Consider the following 26,540-nt stretch of genomic DNA (forward strand, 5'->3'; position numbering starts at 1 on the left):
TAGAGTGCCCACCTGGAGTCAGGAAGACCCAAGTTCAAATCTGGTCTCAGACACTTACTAGCTATATAACCCTGAGCAAGTCATTGAACCCTATTTGTCTGTTACATCATCTTTAAAATGAGCTGGAGAAAGAAATGGAAAACCACTCCAGGATCTTTGCCAAGAAAACCCCAAATTGTAACCCAAATGGGGTCACAAAGAGCCAGACATAACTGAAACAAATGAACAACAAAAAATAACCTCTGCAAAGGTTTTTCTCTCCACAATCTCTCCTCTCCCATCCATCCTTTCTACCATTGCCAGGATAATCTTCCTTCTCCATACCATTCCATAGAGAGTCAACATGGCATCACAATTAAAGAACTGGACAGCTGAATCTGGGTTCAAATTCTGCCTCTCACACTATCTCTGTGACCCTTGGCAAGACCTAGTGTCCTAGACAACTCCTTGAGTTTCAGAGAAACTAAACTCAACTAAATGACATTGGTAGAGGGGCTTTCCTCATCTGGGAATCTCCTAAACCAATGAAATGGTAGGTCCTTTCCCTATCCTAACTTTATCTTCACAGATGTAGTCATGTAGATGACAGAAACCATTCATCCTCCCAATAGCCACAACAACTCTCTGTTGTCTACCAACAAATTCTAACTCCCTTGCCTAGCATTCAAGGTCCTCCATAATTAGTGACTTTCACCTTATATTTCACCTTACACTCAGGTTTCCATAGTTTACAGCTTTGGGTATGTATTAATATCATAGCAAATATACATTTTAACTTATATTACTATAGAATAAAAAATCAATATTGATTGTATGTACTTTAATAAAATCTCAATAATAAAAGTATTATATTTTTGGAGATTTTATTAATTATCATTAGAAATAAAGGAATAAAAGGGATATAAATAAAAACCACATGCCCATGGCTATTCAGCCTGTTGAAAAATCCCACTCACCACCATCGAGCCAAGACATCAAAAAGAGGCAAAGACCTTCCACGTCACTACCTAATACCCCCCCTCTACAGGAAGTTTGTAACAACAGGAAGTCAGTGGGCTCCCAGGAAATGTAGTTTTTTTTTAGGGTAACAGATTTCCAATTACACAGAACCAAGGTGCTGGAGTAAGCTAGTCATCCAATAGTCACTGTGGTATAATGGAAAGATCTCTGGACCTTGAATGAGGAAACCCTTGAGTTCAATTTCTACCTCTGTGACTTAACCTTGTGGCTTTGAGCAAGTTGCATAACTTCTCTGAGGCTCAGTTTCCTCATGTATAAAACTGAGATGATAACATCTAGACTCAAACAATAACAGGTAATGTTTGCAAAGTACAATAAGAATGTAAGCCAGTAAGCTCTCCTGCTATGATCTTCTATCATATTATTTCTATTATGATTAGCCAAAGTATTTAGTAAGCCACACTTCTCCTAGGAAACCTTTGCCTCAACACTTCTCTACCTTACACTGACTCTTCTTCCTCTGACCCTCCAAATTCCTGATAGTCTATAGGACATGTTTTTGATTCAAAAAGTTAGCCACAGTGGAGATGTGCTGACTAAAAGATGGGTTCTCTGGCTTAAAGGAATTTATACTTTAGATAAGAACCAAGACATATGTAGCAGAGAAATCTAGCTAACCAAATATGGGGCTGCAGAATTCTGGGCAGTGTGGGAATGGAAAGAACTCTGGAACCATTGGGATACCAGTCTTCCAAATCATTCTGACATTAATTAGCTATATGACCTCAGTCAGGTAAGTTATCTCTCTGGGTCTCACAGTTTTCTCATCTATAAAACAGGTTGCTCTGAAGGTTACTTTTAAACCTTTAATTACTATATGAAATGCAAGTTCTTCTAATCATTGTCAAAAGTATTTGATTAGAACAAAGACGAATGGTACCAATAAATGCTCTTTGATTCTCATTAGGAGAAAATCATACAAAGTTAAAACCAAAAAAAGGTTCTTGGAATATCATTGGAATTCAACCATCTGTGCTCTTTTTGTCTTCATTCAAGCTCAGGTAACCTTAAGTCTGGGGCCCATGAACTTTTTTAGAAAATATTTCAATAACTGTTTTTTTATATAATGGTTTCCTTGTAATCTTAACGTGTTTTATCTGATATCTTTGAAAACATAACTCTATGAAGAGGTCCATTGGCTTTCACTAGATTGCCAACAAGGTCCAGGACATGAAAAGGTTTGAGGACTTCTGACCTATCATAACTGGAAGCAAATGCTCCCCTAAGATCCCTCACTTCCCTCCTTCAACCTCTCTCCATTCCTTCATCTATTCCTTCCTTCCTTCCTTTCTTTCTATATTTCCCCTCCCTTCTTCCTCCCTCCCCTCCTTCTCCTCCCTCCCTCCCTCCCTTCCTTCCTTCCTTCCTTCCTTCCTTCCTTCCTTCCTTCCTTCCTTCCTTCCTTCCTGCCTTCCTTCCTTCCTTCCTTCCTTCATTTCCTTCCTTCCTTCCTTCCTCCTTCTCTTCTTTCTTTCCTTTTCCCCTTCCTTTTTCCCTCCCTCCTTCCCTCCATTCCTCCTTTCCTTCCTACCTTGCTTGCTTCTTCTCCTGCTTCCTTCTTTCTTCACTGTCTTCTTCTTTCTCCTCTTGACTCCCACTTTTTCTCCTTTCTTGCTTTTTTCTAGCTTTCATCTAGCTTGGCCTCAAAGCAAAAATAACAACAAAAAAACCACAAAGCCTGGAGGTGAACACTTGTGTATGATAACCCTGCAGCATAGCAGGTGCTCCTTGAGCTGCTCCTATTCAGCTGCTCCCTAGGCTTTAGGTAAAGAGATTGCTTAATCCTGCTCCCCCCCACCAAGAAAAACAAACAAAAATCCCTATTAACAATAGCTCCTACATCTAAGTCTAGGCATCTAAACTAGAGACTAGCAGCTATAATGGCCTGCATCTGTTATTTTTCTTTCATTTAAAATAAGTCAGCTTTATTCTAAATAAAACATCCTTGCAATCTTCCCTGTGACTCAAAAGCACCCACTTACATGAAGCCTTGAAAGGCTTGCCCCTCAAGGTCATAGCAATAGTATTTTGTTTTAAGGCTATATAAAGAGACAAAACAAAAGAGTAACCCTTAAAATGGGCACATTAGCAGGTGTGTATGCCAGGTCTATGGTTCTTCATTCATTACTTGGAGTAAAATGGAAAGGAGGCAGAAGCTCTGTTAGACTGACAGGGCCTTTGATTTTGAAGCAAAGGCCCAAGAAGCATTCCCAGATTATTTTTTACTCTCAGGGGATGGGTCAGTGTCTCACTTTGTTTGGAGAGGGGAAAAGGGAGGAGGCAGAATTCTTCTGGGAAGAGAAGTTGTTGCTGACAATTTTTCTGTAACTATTTGTTCTAGGTCTGGTCCCTGAGAGGTTAAGGGACTTGCCCAGGGTCCCAAAGCCTCTGTATCAGAGGCAATAGTTGAACCTTGGTCTTTCTGACTCTGATCGCTCAGCCTATTCACTTCATCATGCTGCTTCTCCCCTTGATTATTATGAACCCATAAAACCTTAAAGCTGTGGTGAAACTTGGGGGTTATGTAACCCAATCCCCCCCTCCCCAATCAGCAGATGGTCATCCAGTCTCAATGTGAGTATTCCCAAAGACTGGGAGTTTATTCCTTCATTCTGCCTAGAAGAATGGGAGTCCTTAAGGACAGGGCCATTTGGGGCTTTTGGTTTTCTGTTCCCAGCACTCAACACAGCATCTTGCACATAGTAGATGCTTCATTGTTTGTTGAAAAAATGAATGAAGGGTTTTCATTAAGAAATCTTTTCTTAAGTAGAACTGAAATCTGCCTTCCACCTGTTATTATTGCTCTGCCCCCTGGAATCACACCCATGCCCACCTCACCCATACTCCCCACCACACACATGAGTCCAATCCCTCTGCTATATGAAAAGTTTTGAAATACTTAAAAGATAGCCATCATCCTCTTCTTTAGTTTTCTCCTCTCCAGGTTAAACCTTATAGAGTTCATTCAATTGAATTTGTACTCTATGTTCTCTGGTCTTATTCTCCCAGTTGATAATCAGACCAAGTCCACATAGGATGGCAGGTTTTAACTCCTCTCAGGGTTACAGGGGCAACCCTAAGGAGTTGGGGGGATTTCTAACACTATGAATCACAAACCTCCAGTGAGTGTGTGTGTCTCCCAATTTCATCTAACCAGTGAACATCTCCCCGGTATCACTTAATCAATTAGCATTAATTAATTTTAAGAAGGGCAACTAGATGTTACAGTGGATAAAGATCTGGAACTAGAGTCAGGAAGGCCCAAGTTCAAATCTGACCTCAGATATTTACTAGCTGTGTGACAATGGGGGAGTCACTTAACCCTGTTGGCTTCAGTTTCCTCATCTATAAAATGAGCTGGAAAAGGAAATAGCAAATCACTCCAGTATCTTTGCCAAAAAAATACCCAATGGAACCATGAAGAGTCAAATATGAGTGAACAAGAAAGCTTTTATACAGGGATATTTACTAGGAAGTTATAACAAGGACTGAAGTACAACTGTATCACCCCAAAACCAAGAGCACATTCTCTCATCTATCAATTCCCTTGGTCTCTAAGGAGAGTGGATTGAAATTGAAAAAAAAATCCTCACTTTAAGGCTTAGAATTCATACTGTGTGTTGATTCCAAGGCATAAGAGTAAGGGCTAGGAATAGGGATTAAGCGACTTGCCCAGGATCACACAACTGGGAAGTGTCTGAGACCACATTTGAACCTGGGATCTCCCATCTCAGTCCACCTGGTTCTCAATCCACTGAGCCACCTACCTACCTCCAAGAGTGAACTTAAATTTAAAGTGGTTGCTAAGCATATATTACTCTCCCATCTTGAGGGTGGGGAAAGGGAAGACATATTTCCTGATCTGGGAATCCTTTTCTTCTTTTCTCCCTTTCTTTCTTCTCAGAATCCCTACCATGTTTACTTCTGGATATGGTGTAGCAGATGGACCAAGTTACCCCATAGTTCACCTGGGCTGGCTCTTTGATGAGGCAGATCAAACAGATTGTTCTTCTTCATGGTGTCTTCACTGGACTGGGCTGCTGTAGCTACTGACAGACTCTGTTATTAATTCCAGTTGCTGGTTCTCTGATAGCACTTCCAAACTTTCAGAGCTCACAAAGTCATGATCTGGTCTGTTTCATCTCTAAATACTCATCTGCCTGAAGTCAGGAAAAGAATAAATTTAATAAGACCAAATAAACAACATGCATTTATTATAATGAAATGGTTGGGTAAGAGATATACTCCTCCTTCACCTGGAGGTTCACATCATTCCATGCCTTCCTTGAGACCAGGGAGAGAGAAGGGAATCATCTTCTTCCCCTTTTGTACACATACTCATTTCCAAGTCAGAAGTAATAGGGTCTAGTCACCATGCAGCAAGCCAAGAAAAACCCAGAAGATGTCCATGCAAGCTGGGTAGTGGGGAAAGGAAGGAGCCCTCATCATACATTTCCAGCAATACATTCAGCAAGTCTCCAAGTGGATACCATACACGACCCATGGCACATACTCCAAGGACTGGGTCCTTCCATTACAAATTTGATAAATATTCATTCTTATTATATAAAAATGGTCCCTGGACCATCTGTCCTGCTTCCAGCCCATCCCCTATAACCACTGTCCAGTAAAACAATCCTCAGAGAGCTATAAATCAGTAATTGTTTATGTAGGTGTTACAGCTTCTACCTCCTCAGCAGCCCCAGCTACTGAGGACATGGGAAATAAAGTTCTTGTCACCATAGTCAAATGTTCAATAGTAGAAACAGATACCATTTTATTCATGGAAATGAAATCAAAGAAAATGTATTATCATCTGCTTTTGTGACTGAACCCTAAGGACCTTTCCATCTGACTTGCACCTGGAACTTCCTGTACATATTGTCTCCCTCTATTAGAATGTGAGTTCCTTGAAAGCAAGGATAGCTTTTTCAGTTAGTTTTTCAATTTGTGTTCCTGGTATTTGACATAGTATGGATACCATAGTAAACTTTTTTTTTTAGTTATTATGTCTATTGTTTATATATTTTTGACATAGAGAACATTATAAAAATATGTATTATATATATATATATATATAATTTTTTTTTGCAAGGTACTATAATAGGTTCTTGGGACACAATTGTAAGGGGACCTTATCATAGGTTTTCCATGTTCCCAGAATGCTTTGGAATCTAAAAAGTATCCCTTATTGGGAAAGAGTCTCTGGACTACAAGAAAGCTACATTTAGGTTCTGCAACAGACAAAATTTTATTTTATTTTATTTTATTTTTTATTTTTTTGAAAAATTTATTTAATTAGTCAATTTAGAATATTTTTCCTTGGTTACAAGAATCATGTTCTTTCCCTCCCCTACCCCTACCCCCTCCCATAGCCAACACGCAATTCCACTGGGTTTAAATGTGTCCTTGATCAAGACCTATTTCCATATTTGATGTTTGCACTAGAGAGATCATTTAGCGTCTACATCCCCAATCATATCCCCATGTGATCAAGCAGTTGTTTTTCTTCTGTGTTTCTACTCCCACAGTTTTTCCTCTGAATGTGGATAGTGTTCTTTCTCATAGATCCCTCCAAGTTGTTCAGGATCACTGCATTGCCACTAATAGAGAAGTCCATTACATTCGATTGTACCACAGTGTATCTGTCTCTGTGTATAATATTCTCCTGGTTCTGCTCCTTTCACTCTGCATCAATTCCTGGTCATTTCAGTTCACATGGAATTCCTCCAGTTCCTCATTCCTTTGGGCACAATAGTATTCCATCACCAACAGATACCACAGTTTGTTCAGCCATTCTCTGATTGAGGGACACACCTTCATTTTCCAAATTTTTTGCCACCACAAAGAGCGCAGCTATGAATATTCTTGTACAAGACTTTTTCAACAGACAAAATTTTAAAAGAAAGGCTGTGGGGAGTCTCAAAAATGAAATGTATTAAGTAATAGAAGCTTTTTTTAGACTAACTGGAAGGTTAAGAAGAAAAGGAAGAGAAGGAAGAGAAGAGAGAGATAAAATAAAATAGCTAATTATGGTATATTGACAAAATTGTTGTTGTTTGGTTGTTCAGTCATGTCCAAGTCTTTGTGATCCTTCAGGACCATACTGGGGCTCTTCATAAAGATACTGGAGTGGTTTGCTATTTCCTTTCCCTGAGATTAAGCTAGAGGTGAAGTGACTTTCCCCTGGTCACAAAGCTAATAAATACCTGAAGTTAAATTTGAATTCAAGTCTTCCTGACTCTAAGACTAGCACTCTATCTACTGAACCATCAAGATGCCCTAGTTGGCAAGAGGCAGGTCTATAATTATACTTTGTATAGTTATAAGACTAGAATGATTCAAAGATGGAAGCACTATCTGTGGAGAGAGACAAATACAGAGGTAGAAACAGAGATACAAAGAGAAAAAGTGAGATAGAGAAAAGAGAGACAAAGAGAGACAGAAACAGAAAGAGGCAGTGATGGAGATAGAAACAGAGACACACAGAGAAAAGACTTAGTATGGTAGTTCCAAACTTTAACACACTGTGTGGATTTTTATATTAACTATTGACTAGGGATCTGGGTCAGAGGCATCAGTACCCAGGGCAAGCAGTGATCTCTACCTTGCTGGGGGGCAGAACTAAGAAGGCAATGTAGCTTCACGGATGTAACCTTTCTTCTGCTGCGTTGGAAATATAAGGGGAATGGAATGGGGAGTTGGTTTACAGTATCCCTTGGAGGCATGAGAGAAAACCATCTGAACATGGATGTCAAAAACATTTGATGTTTGTAGTATCTTATGCTGTTTTATTAAATACTTTTGCTTTGAACTCATATCATCTAACTTGGTCTAATAAGAATCTAAGATGTGAATGTGAAGAGTTGGTAAACCCCTGGGCTTAAAAGATTAAGTAAGATTAAATGAGGCTAGAGTTTGCCTTTAGGAAGGGTGAAATTTGATAGAGTAGATAACTAAGTCATGTTACACAGATAACTATGATATAATGTAGCCTGTGGTACGTGTAAAGGAGAGGCCCACAGAGAAAAAAACTTTAGTAGAGAAGGATCAGTGACAGCTAAAGAGGTCAAGAGAGGTTTTATGAAGAAGGTAGTGGCATTTGAACTGAGTCTAGAAGGAAACGAGAGACTTCAGCAGGAGATGGGGGAAGAAAAGTCTATTCAAGGCTTTGGGGAAGAACTCAACCAATCAATTAACAGGTATTTATTAAGAACCTAAATTGTATCTCATACCATATACCAAGATAAAGTCAAAATGGATACTTAATCTAGAAATAAAAAGTGATATCCTAAGCAAATCAAACAAAGAATAGTTTAGCTGTCAGACTTATAGATAGCAGAAGAATTTGCAACCAAACAAGACAGAGAACATTATAAAAAATGAAATGGATAATTTTGATTACATTAAATTAAAAATGTTTTGTGCAAACAAAACCAATGCAACGAAGATTAGAAGGGAAACAACAAATTAGGAAAAAATCTTTATAACAAAAATCTCTGACAAAGGCCAAATTTCTCAAACATATAGAGAACTGAACCAGTATAATACAAAGTATTCCCCAATTGATAAATGGTCAAAGGATATGAACAGGCAATTCTCAGATGAAAATATTTAAACTCTCTGTAGTCATATGAAAAAAATATTCCAAATCACTCTTGACTAGAGAAATGCAAATTAAAACAACTCCACGATATCACTCCACACCTATCAGATTGGCTAAAATGATCAAAAAGGAAAATGGTAAATGTCAGAGGAGTGTGAGAAAATTGGGGCACTAATACACTATTGGTGGAATTATGAATTAAAACAACCATTCTGGAAAGCAATTTGGAACCACACCCAACGAGTCATGAAAGTATGCATACCTTTTGACCCAGTAATACTAATACTGGGACTATATCCCAAAGAGATCAGAGATTGGGGGAAAGGCCCTACTTGTACAAAAATATTTTAGCTGTTCTTTTTGTTGTGGCAAAGAACTAGAAACTAAGAAGATGTCCATCAATTGGGCAATGGGTGAACAAGTTGTGGATATATAGTTATAATGGAATAGTATTGTGTCATAAGAAAAAAAAAGAACAGGATGAGTTTGGAAAACCTGGAAAGACTTATATGAACAAAACTAAGTCAAGTCAACAGAACCAGGAGAACAGTGTATACAGTAATAGAAATATTATACAATGATCAACTGTGAAAGATTAAACTATTATCAGCAAAATAAGGTTCTAAGGTAACCCCAAGGGATTCATGATGAAAAATATTATCCACAACCAAGAAAAAAAAAAACTATTGGAGCTTCACTGTAGATAAAACAAAGCATGCCATTTTTTCACTTTATTACCTTTGTGAGTTTTTTAAACATGTTTTAATGTGTCTTCTTTCACAGCATGAGGAATATGGAAATATGTATTGCATAGCAGCAGTAGTATAACTATATCCATCAATATACTGCCTTGGGAAAAGGGGGAGGGTGGGAGAGAATCTGAATTGCAAAATGTTAGATAATAATTGTCAAAAATTGTTTCTGCATATAAAAATTTTTTAAGTTAAAAAAAAAGAACCTACAACATTTCACACTTTGTGTAAGTGGTGTAGATACAAATACAAAAGTGAGAGTCCTTACCCTCAAGGAGATTCCATCATTATTGGAGGAAATAACACATTTAAGAGGATGGTGGCCAGGATAGGAAATTTTGAGTTAGGCAATCATAGGAATTGTAAATAGGCCTATAGGTAGTTGATTCGCTATCCATTATGTCATGCCAGTAATAGAATTTAACCTTCAACAAAAAACTACAGGCAAAGGTGCAAAATAGTCTGTCAGAAAATAATTTAGACAACCATATACTACAACAAGCTATATAAATGGACACAAGATGAGGATATGAACAATTATATCACAACTTAGAGGAGAAGGGAAGAAGATACTTTTCACAATTAAAGATAAAGACTTCTTGACCAAAAAAAGGATAGAAAGGATCATAGGAGATAAAAGACAGTCTTGATTATATGAAAAAGCTTCTGCAGAAGAAAATCAATTAAGTTAGTAGAAGTGAAATAGCTTGTAATAAACCTTTGTAACAAAACTCTATAATAAAGGTCTAATACCTATGATACATAGGGAATTATTACAAATATATAGCAACAAGGGCCATTTCCCATTATATAAGTGGTCAAAGGATATGAAGAGCGGTTTCAAAAGAAGAAAGGCAAGTGATCAAAAGCCATGTTTTTTAAATCCTCAAAATCATTAATAATATGACAAAAAATTAAAACTCTGAGGTTCTACCTCAGATCGATCAGATTTGCAAAAAATGATTAAAAAAAGAAAAGGAAATGGTAGTTGTGGGAGTGGCAATGGGAAGGCAGCATTATAAATGTACTGTTTGTAGAATTTTGCCTTGATCCAACCATTCTAGAAAGCAATTTGGAACTATAACCACGAAGTCACTAAATTGTACATACCTTATATCCCAGCTATACTACTTTACTGCTAGGCTTAGAGATCAAAGAAAGAGGGGAAAGACCCATGTGTAAAAAAAAGTAGCACTTTGTTTCATTATAAACAAAGAACTAGAAACAAAACAAGTGTCTATCAGTTGGGGAATGGCTGAATAAATCGTGGTACGTGAACGTAATGACATATGATAAAAATAGATTCAGATGAACCTGGAAGGACTTACAAGAAATAAATCAGAAGAAAGAAGACAGAACAAGGAGTTATTTATGTAATGATTCAACCTCTATTAAAACATTTGAGAAAAACTCAAGAAGTAAGGCCAATTCGGTGACCACTATGCCTCCAGATCAGATGATAAATTTGGTTTCCCATCTCCTAGAGAAATGATGGTCTAGAGATGCAGATGGGACTATCTTTTTTTCATATGTAGCCAATATTTGAATTTGGTTTGCATAACTATACTTTTTGGTACAAAGGAGAGTTCTTCATTTCTCTTTTAGGAAGAAATGGAGAGGGAGAAAGGGAGATAGAGATAAGAACACTAAAAAAAGAAAGAAAAGAACTCCAAAGACTCATTTTTAAAAGATAAATAGATGAGAACAGAAGGAAGTTCAGACAGTGACATAGACAAACAAGGCAGTTTTATCACTACCCTGTTTGTTTTTATTTTTACAAAAAACAAAGTTACATATATACAAACTGCATATGTCAGAAGTTCACAGTTTTATATGCTTGTCTCCCTCTTTCTATATTAAAATGTTTGTGTTCGTCAATACCTATTATGTTCATAATCCAAAATATCCTTTTGAAAAGAAGAAAGAGTATGGAGAGGAGTTATATTATGAGGCAGAAATCAATAGAATGCAGGGTCCATTTTCCTTTTGGTCTTCATATTTCTCAGGCATAGTACAGTACCTGGCACATAATAGGTAATTGCTCATCAAATTCAATCAACAAAACTTGTAAGAATTAGATTTGATAGACTGGTTGACTGGGGCTATCTACAAAAGAGATCTAGAGATACAAAGAGGTTCCATTCCTATGCCCTGCTTTAACTGTTATAATGAACCAATAGGGTATCGTCAATTCAACAGACATTTATTAAAAGCTTGTATTGTGCCAGATACTGCTCTTCCCACCAGGGATAGATAAGAACTGGACCTTCTGCCTCCTGCTGGCAAAGCATCCTTTGTACCATGGCCAGAATAATTTTTTCAAAGCATGGATCTGATTATATCTTGTGCCTATTCAAAAATCTTCAATGAAAACCTATTTCCTATTTATTGGACAGCGAGGTGATACAGTGAATAGAGCACTGGGGTTGGAATCAGGAAAAATCATCTTCATGAGTTCAAATCCAGCCTCATGGTTACTCATGTACAATGGTTACACAATCCTGGACAAGTCATTTAACCCTGTTTGCCTTAGTTTCTCATTTGTAAAATGAACAGAGAAGGAAATTGCAAACCATTCTAGTATCCTTGCCAAGAAAACCCTGAATGGGTCATAGAGTCAGATATGACTGAAAATTACTGAACAACAATAATATTCAAATTCTATGACCTGGCCCTCAAGGTTCCCTCTCTACTCCTCATCTTCCAGTTTTCCCCCATGTTCCTCCCCTCTATTCCACCTAATCTCTAGCCAAACCAGATTATGTCAACTCTCCAAAAGCCCCTCACCTCATTTTTTCCTATACTTCAAATGTTCTCCCTCTCTTCACCTATTGAATTTCTCCCATCTTTAAAATCCAATTCAAGAGCCAACTTTTCCATGAAAACTTTTTTAGTGACTGCCCTTCTTCCTAAAAATGCCACAAAGCTCTTTGGTGTATAACTCTCTGATGCACTTGCCACGTTTGGATTGGGGAAGGAGGATGTAGCCATGCAGGCAATTGAAACCAGCAAGTACTTCATCATCCACTGAATCCTGGGCCATCATTAGTTATCTTGACATTTGTCCTGCCACTGGGCTTTGATGACTCTGGAAGAAAGGGGAAGGTCAATCACTTTGTGCAAATTTGCTTCACTTAAAGCCAACTCACATGCAAGTTAAGATATCACCCTCGAGACATCATCGGTCCTCTTCAAAAACAAAGGGGGATCAACAGTTGTCTCGTCTTGGACATTAGAGAATAATTTTGTTGACTATACATTTTGCTAGATATGTGGAGTTAGGTATATGAAGTGTGTCAGTCATAACTGTAATTTGGTACTCTTTATTCATGATAGCTAATCCTCTTGGATACAACTAGGGGATGCAGTGAATAGAACATTGATCCTGGAGTCAGGAAAATATGAGTTCAAATCCAGCCTCAGACTTTACCTATGCAATCAATTAACTTCTGTCAATTAAGTCAATTAACCTCTATCTGCCCGAGTTTCCTCAGTTGCACGTAACTCACAAGGTTGTTGTAAGGATGAAACGAGACAATATTTGTAAAGTGCTTAACCCAGTGCCTAGCACATGATAGGTATCAAATAAATGCTTGTTCTCTATTCCCTTCCTTAGAGCCTACATCTAGAAAAGAGCAGAGTTCCAAGAAGAATATAAGCTCTTTGAGGTCACGGATTGTTTTAATTTTTTATCTGTCTTGGGACAGTGTCTTGGACTTGTTGGTAGGTGCTTTTTAAAATTGAATTGGTGTGTGCTCTGATTCAACTTTTGGTCACAGAAAATATTCCCCCTGCATTAATTCATAACCAACTTGCTGAATTGTATGGAGAGGATGTTTTCAACAGAAAATGGTTATCAAAGTAATGTGCCAACCTCTCCACATGATTCTATGCTTGGAAACAGTTAACTATCCCACCGTGCTTAAAAATGAAGGCCTGTGTGTTTACTGAGCCAGCATCAGGAAGACTCTCCCACGCTGAGATCCATGTTTGAGTCTGTTAGGAGATTATGTCGGAAAGTGGCAATAAGGTGTTGTTTAAAACCTTGTCATAATTACTTGCCTTGTAATAAAATCAACTGCTTAAAAATACCTCATAAAAGCACTTTTTGAACAATTCTCATGCATCCCACATGGCTCATTTAGGGGTGCTTGGGGGATTTTTTTTCCTTTTTCTTTCTGTTGTTCTTTCTCATTTTTCTTCTTAGAGAGACTTGATGTCTGTGCCAGGGGAGCAATAATTGTGCTTACTTACTCCCCTGGCCCCTGTAAGAGATGTCCCTCCATGACTCCTCCCAGGTAAACTCATCATCAAGGCAGAGATCTTCCTGAATGGAAGAAGAACAGAGTAGAAACAAAATAATTATGCCAGTGAATCTCTATTCTTTTCCTCTCTCCTTTCTTTTTTCTCTTTTTCTTTCTTCTCCCTTCTCCTAGAAAATCCCTAAACACATTGATATTGAACCACTAATAACTACTCTTTGAGTCCAACCAACGAACAGATTGTTCCAACAGAAATCCAATCCATTTCCCTCCATATTCCCCATAAATTACCCCTACATCTTCTCCTATTGGTGAGTTCCTCCTGGAGTCTCTGTTTCATGGAGACAATCTCCCTTCATCTCCCTGTTCTATTCCTGACTTCCTGTGGACTTCAAAACCATGTCCCCTCTAATGATAGTTCATCTTGGGAATGTCCCTCAGTGCCTGGGTCTCCTTTCCCAGGAACAGCGCAATATGGTAGGTAAGGTCCTCGTGTCTGCATTGGTCTCTTCAGACAAACCCTATTTTTGTCCTTTTAGAACTTATTTCTCTTTGTGCCTTTGGAATTTCATTCTTGAGCAATTCCCGACCCTTCTAGGCTGACTTTCCCTATAGCATTTTAGTCCATGGGATCCTATCTATCTTTCTTCTGAATCCTTTGTTATCTAATTTCCCCAAATCTCCAGTGCACATCAGATTTCCCTCCTTCTTTATTACAAGCTTATTGGAACATCTTCTCTCTTATTATAAAAAAGAAGGGAGTGGTCACTTCCCTCTCCCCCAAGGGTCCCATTAATTCTACCTCAGCAATCTATTCCTATCTACTAGTAAGAATCAACTCAAAATAGAATTCCCCTTAGTTGAATCCTCTACCTTTTGAAGGATGAAATTGTCAGTAAGGCAAGTCAAGAAGTTATTAGCTGCTCTGCTTTTGGCAGAGAGAGCTCCAGCAGATGTCTGAATAATTGGAGTTCCCCCACCACTACTCTGCCATTCTCCTGTGTCAGGCTTCTGCTCTGTTTCCCAAACTTCTAATCTATTTCCCTTTTTCTATCCAGGTGATATGTAATATGCTTCAATGACAAAATCACCTCTGTTATTCCTTCCATTGACTCAAATTGTCTCTATCATGCTTCTCTCTTTGGTTCTTGGATTTACTCCCATGAGTGTACCTTGTCTCTATATGAAGCTATCCCTCTCCTCTTTTATCTATCTTCTTTTTAAAAAAATAAGGTCAACCTTATTGGGGACAGCTGGGTGGCTCAATGGATGGAGAGCCAGGCCTAGTGATGGGAAGTCTTAGGTTCAAATCTGGCCTCAGATACTTCCTAGCTGTGTGACCCTGAGTGAATCACTCCCCTCAGAGCCTAGCCCTTACCACTCTTCTACCTTAAAATCAATATCTGGATTCTAAAATGGAAGGTAAGGAGTTTTGTTTTTTTTTTTTAAGTAGGCATAGTTATCTAGCCCCACCTCCCTAGTTTTGCTACTTTTTACTCTTGTGAAACCTCATCTACCTGGGCTTTGCATTCCTCATCTGTAAAGCAAAGGGTTTGGATTAGATGACTCTATGGTCTATAAATCTATTATCTTCTGACCTAAGATGCTACCTTAGTTGGGAGCTCTGGAAACCAAATGAAATAATGGATGCTTTCCAAATGTGAGATACTGTTCTACATGGGTTCAATGGGAAAATCAAAGAATTCCATTTTCCCATCCATTATAATCAGCACATTTGTTTGTAGACCTCCACTTACCATTCATTTTAGGAAACATTAACAACTCCCAAAATATTTACAATATCGCCAAGGCAGAGGCAATAAAGATCAGGGGTGATAAACTGCATGTCCACATTGGCATGAAACAATCCATTACTGAATGTGCAGCCACAGAGAGACATAATGTTAAAAAACAAACAAAATCAAACCTCCTCAAGTATTTAGATCTAATATATTATTGGAATGCTATGTCAGTGGCACAATGTCTGTATATCTTCTCCTGTACTAGTCTCTTGTTGGCTAGGGAATGTGGTGGAAAATGGGAATTGCTTAAGGCTTAGCCCAGGCTGCAAAACTGCCTATGTACATGAGATTTACAGACTTCCCCTGACATCCACCAGCTTTTGTTAAGGCCCCAAAGGAAAAAGTCAGTGGCATTCGGGCCATTTCATGAGAGTCCTCCTGGTCAGAACTAAGCTCACATTTCTGAGGCAGAGGAATAGGCTGGTAATTGGTAGGTAGTAAGTCCAATGATTGGTCCATCAAACTGAAGGGAAGCTAAGGAATAAAAAACATTGGTTTCTAGTAGAGACACCTAGGTCTAGGCCTGGTGTGGGTAGAAGAATTAGGACCTGGTACCCTGTGAACCAGCTGGTCTGGGCTATTTCTCTCCCAGGGACCCAGTGTCAGCTGGTTGATATGTTTGGAGTTTGCAAAAAAGATTGGATGATTTTTTTTAACGAATAAAAGTATTTTTTATCGCTGTTCCCAGCCCACCTAGCACCAGCTGTGATGAGAATCACTTTTATGGTAAAGTGCTATTGACAAAATTGCTCCCACCGGATCTTAGCTATGCACTCATGCAGCTCCCTTGCTTGCTCTCTACAGTTCTTAACAGGCTCACTTTTTTTGGTTGTTCATCTCTCTCTCCTTATTTCTTTCTGTCTTTCTGTCTCCCTTCTCTGTCCACCTCTCTTACTCTCCTCATCTCTCTACCTCTCTCTGTCTCTGCTTTCCAGGCTCCTATCTTTCTCTCTGTTTCCATATACTTCTGTTTCTATATTTCTCAATTTTCTCTCTTTCCTTATCATCCTCTACCATTTCTCTCCACCCTTCTTCTTCTATATCTCTTTTATCTTTCTCTTCCCTATCACCCCCGTCTCCTCCAACTTTCTCTCTTTCTTTCCTTTCATGTCTGTCTCTCCCTTCAAATCTTTCTTTCTCTTCCTGTCTTCTTCCTTTCATCCCTCTGTCCCTGTCTTCTTTCCCATTTCTCTCTTACCTCATTCCTCAATTCCATCTCTACTTCTCTGGGCCCTTTCATCTCTTTATCTGTCTGTTTATCTCTTCTGTATCTTTTCATGTCTTTCCCTTTCTTCTCATCTCCCTCTGAGTCTCTCCTTTTGGTCTTTCTGGCTGACTGCTTCCTCTCTGTACCTCATCTTGTCTCTGTCCTTAAAAATTTGATCCATCTCCAGAGAAAGAACTGTTGGAGTCATCTCTCACATCAGTGTATTTATGGTTTTATTTGGGGGTTGGGGTTTTACACGTGTGCCCTCACAACCATGACCAATATGGAAGTGCATTTTGCATGACAATAAAAATAAAATTAGAAAAAATGCCTCCCCTCCTAATTCTTTCCCTTACAATTCAAGGAGACCCTGAAAAGCCTCTGATAAGGTGGACAGTTTGTTGAGATTTGATGTTGCTGATATAATGGAATTCACTCAGAAAGTGACTGCTTTTGACCCCATGACTCACACACATGCAAGGGAGGTAAAAGCCAACAGTTGCTTACACTGCACACAATACAATATTCCTGGTTCTTGCTCTCTGAATAGTACCCAAATTGGCCTCTCCTGCTGCTAACCTCTCCTCCTACTGGACCTGAAATTCCCACACTTAGACTCATTACTTTGGGCTAGATAACAAACCTTCAATGCCCATTGAAATGTGTTTGTGTTCTCTCCTAAGAGGAGGCAGAGGCTAGTGGTGACTTGCTGCTCCTTCTTTTCTATTAGCACATCAGCACCCTTTCCACATCAGTTAGTATTCATTTATCAGATCTGCTAGTTTCCCCCTTGGACAGGAGAAAAAGCATGAAAGGAATGGTACAAAAGATGGCATGAGTCATTTTTGAATGGGAAAGGAAAGTCAAGAAAAGTACATAGGATGGGATATTGTCAGGGAGAGTAAAAACAGTAACAAATTTGAATTTTTCTAATGCTTAAGATTTACAAAGTATTTTTCTTATAAGTTTATGAGCTAGATGTGATAAATTTATTATTATATCTTTTGACAGAAAAGAAAATCCAAGCCCCATTCCTTTCCACCATACCAAGGTGCCCCAGTGTGGACCCTGACCAGCTGTGTGGGGCACCAGAAGATTACCATTTTCCTGGAAGATAAAGGATGTGCCCTACCCCAAGGTCTAACAAGATAAGTTCACCTAATTCATCATTTTTTCAGACTGATATGAAATATGACAATCATAGGAAAGAAGCAAGCATTTATTAGGCACCAATTATATGCCATGCACTATGGTGAGTGCTTTACAAAGATTTTCTCATTTAATCCTCCCAACCATCCTGAGAATTGGGTACTATTATTATCTGTATTTTATAACTGAAGAAACTGAGGCAGACAGATTAAGTGACTGGCCCAGACATAGCTAGTGTCTGAGACCAAATCTGAACTCAGATCTTCCTGCTTCCAGATCCAGTGCTCTATCCGATGTACCACTTAGTTACCTTATAGCTCCATGATCTTTCAGAAATAGCATCTTACAGATCATTTCTATTCTAAGTACTTCATCTTACATGTGAGGAAACTGAGGTTCAAAGAGGAAGAAGGTACAGAATCACAGATTTATAGGTAGAAGGGACTTCAGGGGAATTCAAACCTGACATCTTCATTTTTTTCAGGTGAGGAAACTGAGGGATTAAGAGATTAAGTAATTTTGCCAGAGTCACAGAGAGAGTATCTGAAAGTGGAAGTCAAGTCTTTCTGACTGTTGCCCAGCACTCTATCCACTATGCCATCCAACTACATCCAGACTTGCCCCTGGGCCACAACCTGACCACAAAATCCCAGGTTCTGGTCTCAGTTTTCTATCCCACTGCTCTCACCGCTTCAGCATATAGCTTCATGGAACTCTGCTATTACTCTCATCTTGAATAATTTAGTAGATTCCCAGCCCCCAGATGTGTTCTTTTCCCAAGAACTATTTGATAATGGTATCGACAGATGATGGAGGTAAAAGGGCAAGGGGATATTTCTAAACAGTTTATCTGACAGCTGCAAATTTCATTCCATGTTGCTTATTGACCACTAATTATTTCCCCAGGTAGCTCCAGAAGGGGCAATCAATAACCCCTGTAGATAGTTAATATCCCCCTGGCACCCTTGGCTGATCTTAAAAAACAGTAAAACTCATGATTTCCTGGGATGTTTAGTGGGATTATGATTTTATATAAGGTTGCTGTAGCCTGAATTCAATCAAGAACATTGATGCCTGAGGAATTTCATGGAATCAAGTTACCTTTCCTCCCTAAGCCTCAATTTTCTCATCTGTCAGATGGGCAGAGTAATATTTTCACTAGCCAGGTCACAAAGTCCTAAGAAAAATGTGCTTCATAAATTTTGTAGTATTATAAAAATGTGATTTATTACTATTTAAGTTTGAATAGATCCTATTGATTATTGTCTAACCCCTGCTGCCACTTTGAGATCCTTTTTGTCACTGACCCTTAGGAACCTCTCCTCCTTTAAAATTTACTCTAATTTATAGTGTCTGGTTCAGATCCTTGTTGCTATAACCTACCAACTTCTCAATCAGTTTCCCTCCATTCTCTCTATTAAAAAAAAAAAGAAGAAAAACAAATCCTGATCTTCCATCTTGGAATCATTATTAAGTATCCATTTCATGGCAAATGAGTGGTAAGGGCTAGGCAACTAGAGTTAAGTGACAGTTAGGCAGTATCCAAGGCCATATTTGAACCCCAAACCTCTTGTCTCCAGACCTGGCCTCTATCCACTGAGCATCCCAGATTTCTTTCCATTCTCAGAATTCAAAACCCTACTTAGTTTTGCTCTTTGTTCCTGACTTTGCTTCATACTTAGAGACTTTAAGATATCAACTTTAAGTTGATATTCCCAGGAATAGCTCCCAGTTAGTCCATCAACTTTCTAAGTTTTTTTCTATCATCTACATTTATAAGGAAGACCTGAATTCAAATTTGACCTCAGATACTTAACTATGTAACCCTAGTCAAATCATTTAGCCTGTTTCTGCCTTAGTTTACTAATCAATATCAATGGGGATAATAAAAGCATTTACCTCAAAGTGTTGTTTTGTAGAACAAATGAAATATTTGTAAAGTTCTTAGCTTAGTGTCTGGCACATAGTTGGATAATTAATAAGTCTTTCCTTCCTTCCTTCTTTCCTTCCTTTCTTCCTTCCTTCCTTCTCCTTCCTTTCTTCCCCTTCTTTCCTTCTCTTTCCTTCCTTCATCTTCACTTTACCTTAGTCACATTGAAGTAAAGTCACAACTTAGATCTCTGCTATTTCTATGATCTTAGTCTCTGAAATATTTCCTGATCTTCCATCTCTATTCTTTGCCTTCACTGTGATCTCTAGTCCCTTTATCTCTTGTTCTCTTAGGCAATCATCCTTGTTATGGTGTCCATTCTGATTTCTGTCCTCCCTGGCTTCCTTTAATTTCGAATTAAAATCCTACCTTCTAGAAGAAACTCTCTTCATTTGCTCTTAATTCCATTGCCCTCTCTCTTCCAATTGTTTCATATTTATCCTGTATTAGCTTGCTTTATATATGTATATGTATATATATATTTTTTTTTTCATATTGTCTCCTTCATTAGATTGTAAGTTCTTTGAGGACAAAGAATGTTTTATCATCACTGTACATGTCTGTAGGACAATTTTTTTTGTCTTTGTATCCTGTGCTCTTAGTAGCAAGTCTGTAAGCCTTTAATGGATGTTTGTAGAACTGAATGCATAATCATGGAATGTTAGAGCTAGAATTGACCTTAGACTTACCCAACATCAAGCAACTAGTTAGTGACAGCACCAAGATTAGAATTTAGGTCTCTTTATTGCCTGGTCCAGTGTTCTTTTCCCTACATGACATACTTTCTCATACCAGGAATAGCGTCTTATAAGCGATATGATGATAAGAAAGGGCTGTGTGGTCATTTTTAGTATCCTTTAGTACAATTCCCTCAAGGGTTTAGAACCCTGACATTGATGACCAGAATCTAAGTCACCTTCTTTTCAGTTCTTCAAGATCATCACAGAACCTGAGTGAGGGTCAATTCTATCTGGAAATCCTTCTCTAGCTCTAACTGTATAATGAGTGCCCTGATTTCACTCAGGTGAGACCAGGTCAATACTAGAGGTTTACTTGAGTGAGGGGTCAAACACAGCTGCTATTGTAACCATTCCAGTCATGTGACCTTTACTTCCTACCTTGTTCTCTTTTTCTTTTATCGAAATAACTCTGCCTTCAAGTGGTCTATAATGTACCTGGGGCCAAATGAGGATATGGAATATAAAATGTTTACATAGAAGATAATTTAAAGAACAAGTGGACAAGACAGGAACTTATGGGGAGGATCATGGAAAGCTTCTTGGCTGAAGTAGTCCTTGATCTGAGCCATGAAGGAAACCATCAATTATAAGAGGTTGAGATGAGGAAAGAGTGAAGGACATTCCAAGCCAGATGAATAATCAATACAAATGTATAGGAGATGTTATTGACCCTTCCTTTTTGAAGAGGACCAGTAGCATCATGGAATAATATCTTAACCTGGGCCTAAATTGTCTTTTTTTTTAAGTGAGGCAGGATTGCTAAATTAAAGGAATATCCAAGTGGTACTGTTTGAGTTCAGTATAGAATACACAAATGGCAACAAGGTAAAGTAAGGATGGAAATGTAGGTGGGAGCTTTATTGTGGAGGATTTTAAACGCCAGCAGACAAAGTTATATTTTACCTTTAAATGAGCAGGAGAGTTACATGGTTGGATTCATGTTTTAGGATCATTTTGGCAGCTATCTGAAGGACAGATTGGAGACATGAGAAACTGGGTGCTGGAAAACCAATTAGGAGGCCATTATGATAGTCTGAGGGAGAAGAGGTGAAAGCCTTAATTAGAATAGTAGTCATATGTGTTCAAAAAATGGTAAAGATATGTGGGATATTACAGAGGGAGAACTGACAATATTTGGTACTTGTCAGGATACAGGAGATAAATGGGAGGAGCCAAGGATGACTGAGGTTTTGAATCTGAATGACTGGATAGAGGGTCATTCCCTCCACAAAAATAGGCAAGTGAGGGGAAGGATAGGCTTAGAGAAGATGATGAGTTCTATTTCAGACCTATCTCATATTTCATAGAATGGGCATGAAGATGGCTGAAGCAGCTATTGTGGAGCTTGGTCAGACATGGAAGATGTCAAGATCATCCACTGCATCCTAGGCTACAGCCAATCATCCTGACTTTTGTCTTGCCCCTGGACTTCAATGACTCTGGGGGAAAATGAGGCTGATGAGTTTGTATAGCTCTGCCTCACTTAAATCCAATTCACTGCCAGGTCAATTCATTATCATGTAATGCCACTGGTCCTCTTCAAAAATGAAGGACAACAATAATAAGCTCCCTGAAGCAGGGGCCTCTTTTGTGGTTCTTTGGGTACTATGTTCAGAATGGTGCTTTACTTGTGGCAAATACCTGATATATGTTTGTAGAGTGGCTAAATATCTCTATGCCCCTGGTTAGCCTAGATAGAGAGAGGGGGGGGGAAGGGGGGGAAGGAAATCTTTATACCTGTAGATGAGGCAGCTGTCACTATGGAATTTGGATTCATGTCAGCCCCGTGACCTTTACTCAAGATGTCCAAAGCTTCCTTGCCAGTGATTTCCCAGCTGCCAGTTAGCCAGTCCCACTAAATGCTCTGGGGTCAGACACCAACCTGGATGGTTTGGAAATCTGCCTCCCTCCCTTCCCCAGAGCCCTGTGGTCCCTGGAGCCCTCTTTACAAAGAACATTGAGCCAGAAAAGAAAAACAAAAAACACCAAAAAAAAAAAAACACAAAAAACCCCAGCCCAATGGCAATGCTTCCTTCCCATCAGCCACCTGAGGCCCTCTCCAATCCACTGGCTATGGTTACCAGGCAACCCTAACCGTATTACCCAACTCTCCCCATTAGCACCTAGCAGCTGTCCTTAGAGCCAAAATTGGGTTTAAAAAAAACGGTAGCCCGGACAGGCAGGTAGGAACAAAGGGATTAGACTCCGCTTGATGGACAGCGTCCCACCCATTTGCATCTCATTAAGCCCCAGGCCAGCTAACTGAGGGGGGACACATAGCTCCGGTGTCCCTGCCAAGCTAAAGCCACTCAATGGCTATTTTGCATTTTGGACTCTTGCCCTGAGTGGTCAGGGCCCGTGTGAAGAAGATGCTTTCTCCTAAAAGACAGGTCATACTAACCGCGCCACAACTAACGCCTCCCCTCCCTGCCTCCCTCCGCCCCCTACTTCCCCCCTCCCTCCATCCCAGCCTCCCCCCTCTTTCCGGTCTCCGTCCAGACCCTCATAGAAGAACTGGGCTAGATAGCAGTCTACGGGAGGGGAATTTCATTATCCACCAAGTTCAAACTTAGCACTAGGCAACCGCTTGTGAGAGAAAATGAATTAGAATGTCCCTGGCTTCTGTTGGATCGCCCTCTTCCCCTCCCCCTGCCCCTCCCCCAAGAGCCCGGGAAAAGGAAGAAAAAAGGGGAGGGGGGGAGACATTTTCCTTGCACTCCTCGTTTGAGAGCCTCTTGGGACTTGATTGACAAAGCATTAAACGAGAGAGGTTTCCTGTGATAGAGACAGAGACTTTCTTGAAACATTCAACTCCTGACCTTTAATAGCTTGGGGGAGGGAAATGATTTTCAGTCACTTCGGTCTGAGTGAAAGGTATGTGAATTGATCGACTGCCTGGCTCATTCCTGCAGAGGTCCTGATGTGATGTCATTTCAAAAGGACAATCGAGTTATCCTAATGCATTCCAGACAGGCCCTTAGTAAACAGACCTGGAGTTGCACCTCGGAACAGGCTTTCTCCACATCTCCTCTCCTCCATCCTGTGGGGATGACAGTCAAAGATGCTGCTCAGAGAAGAGCCTTCTGAGCTGAGTGGCTGCTTAGCCTGGAGAGGCAGCCCAGAACCAAGGCAAAGCAATATGGGTTGGGGTCCAAATGGTGGCTGTGCAGTGCCATGATCCCAGGACAATTCTGAGGGACTTATGAGAAAGAACGCTATCCGCATTCAGAGGAAGAACTGTGGGAGTAGAAATGCAGCAGAAAACATATGACTTATCCCTTGTTTATATGGGTATATGGTTTGGGGTTTTAAAAGATGACTCTATTACAAAAATCAATAATATGGAAAGAGGTGGCAAGTGATTATATGTATAATTCAGTGGAATTGCTTGTCGACTCCAGGAGGGGGAAGGGAGACAACAAGAATCATGTAACCATGAAAAAAAATTTAAAAATTAAATTAAAACAAAACATAAAAATGGTGGTTGTGCCACTTGCTATTTGTGAGACACGGGTAAATTACATAACTCCTTTGGGTCTCAATTTCTTCAATGTATGAGGAAAATGAAGGGGTTGGATGGGATGACTGAAGGTTCCTTCCATTTTTTAATCTGTATCCTATTCTGAATGATTACAAAGGTTCCTTTCACCTCTAAAATGCTATGAGACTGTGGTAAATAATTGTGTGTGTGCATGGGGGGGGTGGCTGTCTATGTGGGGCTGCATGTTTAAATGTATCTTCTAGGGGACAAGAAAAAGAAAAAGCCAGTTATATTAACTGGATAAATACAGGTCCATGAAAGGTAATCATCTTATTATTCATATTATATTTTTAAAACCTTTACCTTTCATCTTAGAATCACAGATAGGAAGTGTCTGAATCTAGATTTGAACCCAGAACCCCCCCCCATCTTTGTGCCTGGCTTTCACTCCACTGATCCATCTAGCTGCTCATATACATATATATATGCATACACACACACACACACACACACACACACACACACACACACACATATATATATTTTAATGACAAACTGAGCTTGAAGATTTTGAAGTCTGGTATATGTTGTGGGAGGATCCTGAGCTCTCACAGGGGCACCTATTGAACCTATTGAAATTAGTAAAAAAAATTTTACCTGCTTCCTCCCCTTCTCCCCTTTCAGGCTTTAATTTTCCTCCCTTAGGCCCCTCTTCTCTCCTCCCTTTCCAAACCCTTCCCTTCACCTTCCACCTCCTCCTTCTCTTGAGGTTTTCCCTGGATGAGGAAATCCTTCACCAGAGTAAAAAAAAAAAGAAAGACAGAAAGAAAACAACATGGTGTGGTTTCTCTGAAAATTCATTGCAATTACTGTTATGGGAAGTGGTGACATCAGCAAGGGAGTAGCAAGGCAGGGCATGGGCAGACAGTCAGTTCTAAGAATGAGGAAGACTCACTACCTCCCAAACACAATGCAGCTGGTATGGAGAGACAGGACCACTAGAAGGGGAAATTGCTCTGAGAAATGTCTTAGACATAGTATGCCTGGGCTTCAGCAAGATGTTTGTCAAAGTTGTTCATGTTTCTGTGAACAGACTGGAGAGATATGGGCTGGATTATTCCATTCAGTTCTATGAAATTAATCTAATACTTATTCATTAAATACCCCCTGGGTCTTGGGCACCCTGCTAGATTTTGGGGATACAATGACAAGAAGGGAAACAGTTCCTGCCCTCTAGAAGCTTACATTCTACTGAAAGGAATTTAACATACAGGGATAGTAATAAAAATATATATAGTCACTTGCACCCACACTAGTAATTTGGGGGAAGGAATGAGGGGAGCCTCTTAAAAGAGATGGCATTTGAGCAGAAGCCAGAAGGATGCTAGGGGTTCTAGGAAACAGAGATGAGGAGTTAGAACATTCTAGGCCTAAGGGTACACATATAAAGGCAGGAGGTGGAATGTGGTATTTGGAACAGCAAAAAGGCCATTTTGGCTGGAATATAGATCATGTGAGAAGGAGAGATTTGAAACCAATATCGAAAGTTACATTAGAGACAAGTTGTGAGAGCTTTAAGAGAGAGAAAGAAATAGAGAGGGAGAGAGAGAGGGAAGGAGGGAGGGGAGGGGGAGACAAAGACACAGAGAGTATTCTAGAGGCAATTGAAACTTGTTGAGCAAGTGAATGACACAGTAAGACCTATGCTTTAAGAATATCAATTTCCTAGTACAGTAAGCTGGATCCATAGCTGGTTTCAAAAGTATAATGACTGTCAAGAGAATTTTAGGTTTGTAACTTAAAATCTAGATTTAATTGGTCGCCGGGGAAAATTCCAAATAAAATACCCAAGTCAGTCTGGAAATTTATGGTAATTTAATTAATATAGAGGGAAGGAATTTAAGGAGAAGGAGGAAAGAGGATATAGGATTTCTACTGCCTGGCCTGTGCCAGGGGGAGTTTAAAATTCCTGCCTCTAGGTCTCTGAAGAAAATTAGAGGCTTCTAAGAGGATACAGTTGGAAAAGTAAAGTAGGGAAACTTAGCCAGAAACTCACCACCAACTCGGACAATAGCTTGTAGCCACGCTAAGATGCCAAAAGGCCCAGCACCGTGCTATCAGCCAACTCTCTGCCGTAAAAGGTACCAGAGAGAGGAAATGAGCCAATATATAGACCTTTCACTCTTGTGTCCCCTCCTCTAACTGCCCATTCTTTGAGTTCTTATCTTATTTGATGAGATTATATCTTTAGAGTTATTTAACACTTCTTTGTTAAGTTCACCTTTTGTGAGTTACTTAACCTTTTTGTGATTGATTTAACCTTTATAGTTACTTAACACCTTTTTGTATTTAGATCTTAAAATAGACTTAACTTAAAGTTCTAGCTTCACTATAAGGTAAGAGTTAAGTACCTTCATTGTTCAATCAAGAGATTACAACTTTATCTTCCCCTAAAGTACAGTCTAAGTAGGGTGGAGTAATTTAACTTCACCATCCCCCCTGATTTTGTTAGACTAAGCATCTTGATTGTTAAAATCAGGAAATAGTTAAATCCAATCTTCACACCAAAGAGTATTAATTTAATTAGATCT

At 39.3% G+C, this 26,540-nt stretch overlaps 1 long non-coding RNA gene across 2 annotated transcripts; it reads right to left on the reverse strand.

The window, feature by feature from the left end:
- Positions 1-4,839: 4,839 nt before the first annotated feature.
- On the reverse strand, positions 4,840-23,111 carry LOC103101067 (uncharacterized). Of its 2 annotated transcripts, none has more exons than XR_008914553.1 (3): positions 22,206-23,111; positions 21,372-21,501; positions 4,840-5,180 (listed from the first exon to the last, which is right to left on the reverse strand). It is a non-coding gene; the product is annotated as an uncharacterized LOC103101067 (long non-coding RNA). The 2 variants fall into 2 exon arrangements; XR_460652.3 differs by lacking the exon at positions 4,840-5,180 and adding an exon at positions 8,466-13,705.
- Positions 23,112-26,540: the final 3,429 nt, after the last annotated feature.

This window comes from Monodelphis domestica, chromosome 1 (genome assembly GCF_027887165.1).
Source record: "Monodelphis domestica isolate mMonDom1 chromosome 1, mMonDom1.pri, whole genome shotgun sequence".
NCBI lineage: Eukaryota > Metazoa > Chordata > Mammalia > Didelphimorphia > Didelphidae > Monodelphis > Monodelphis domestica.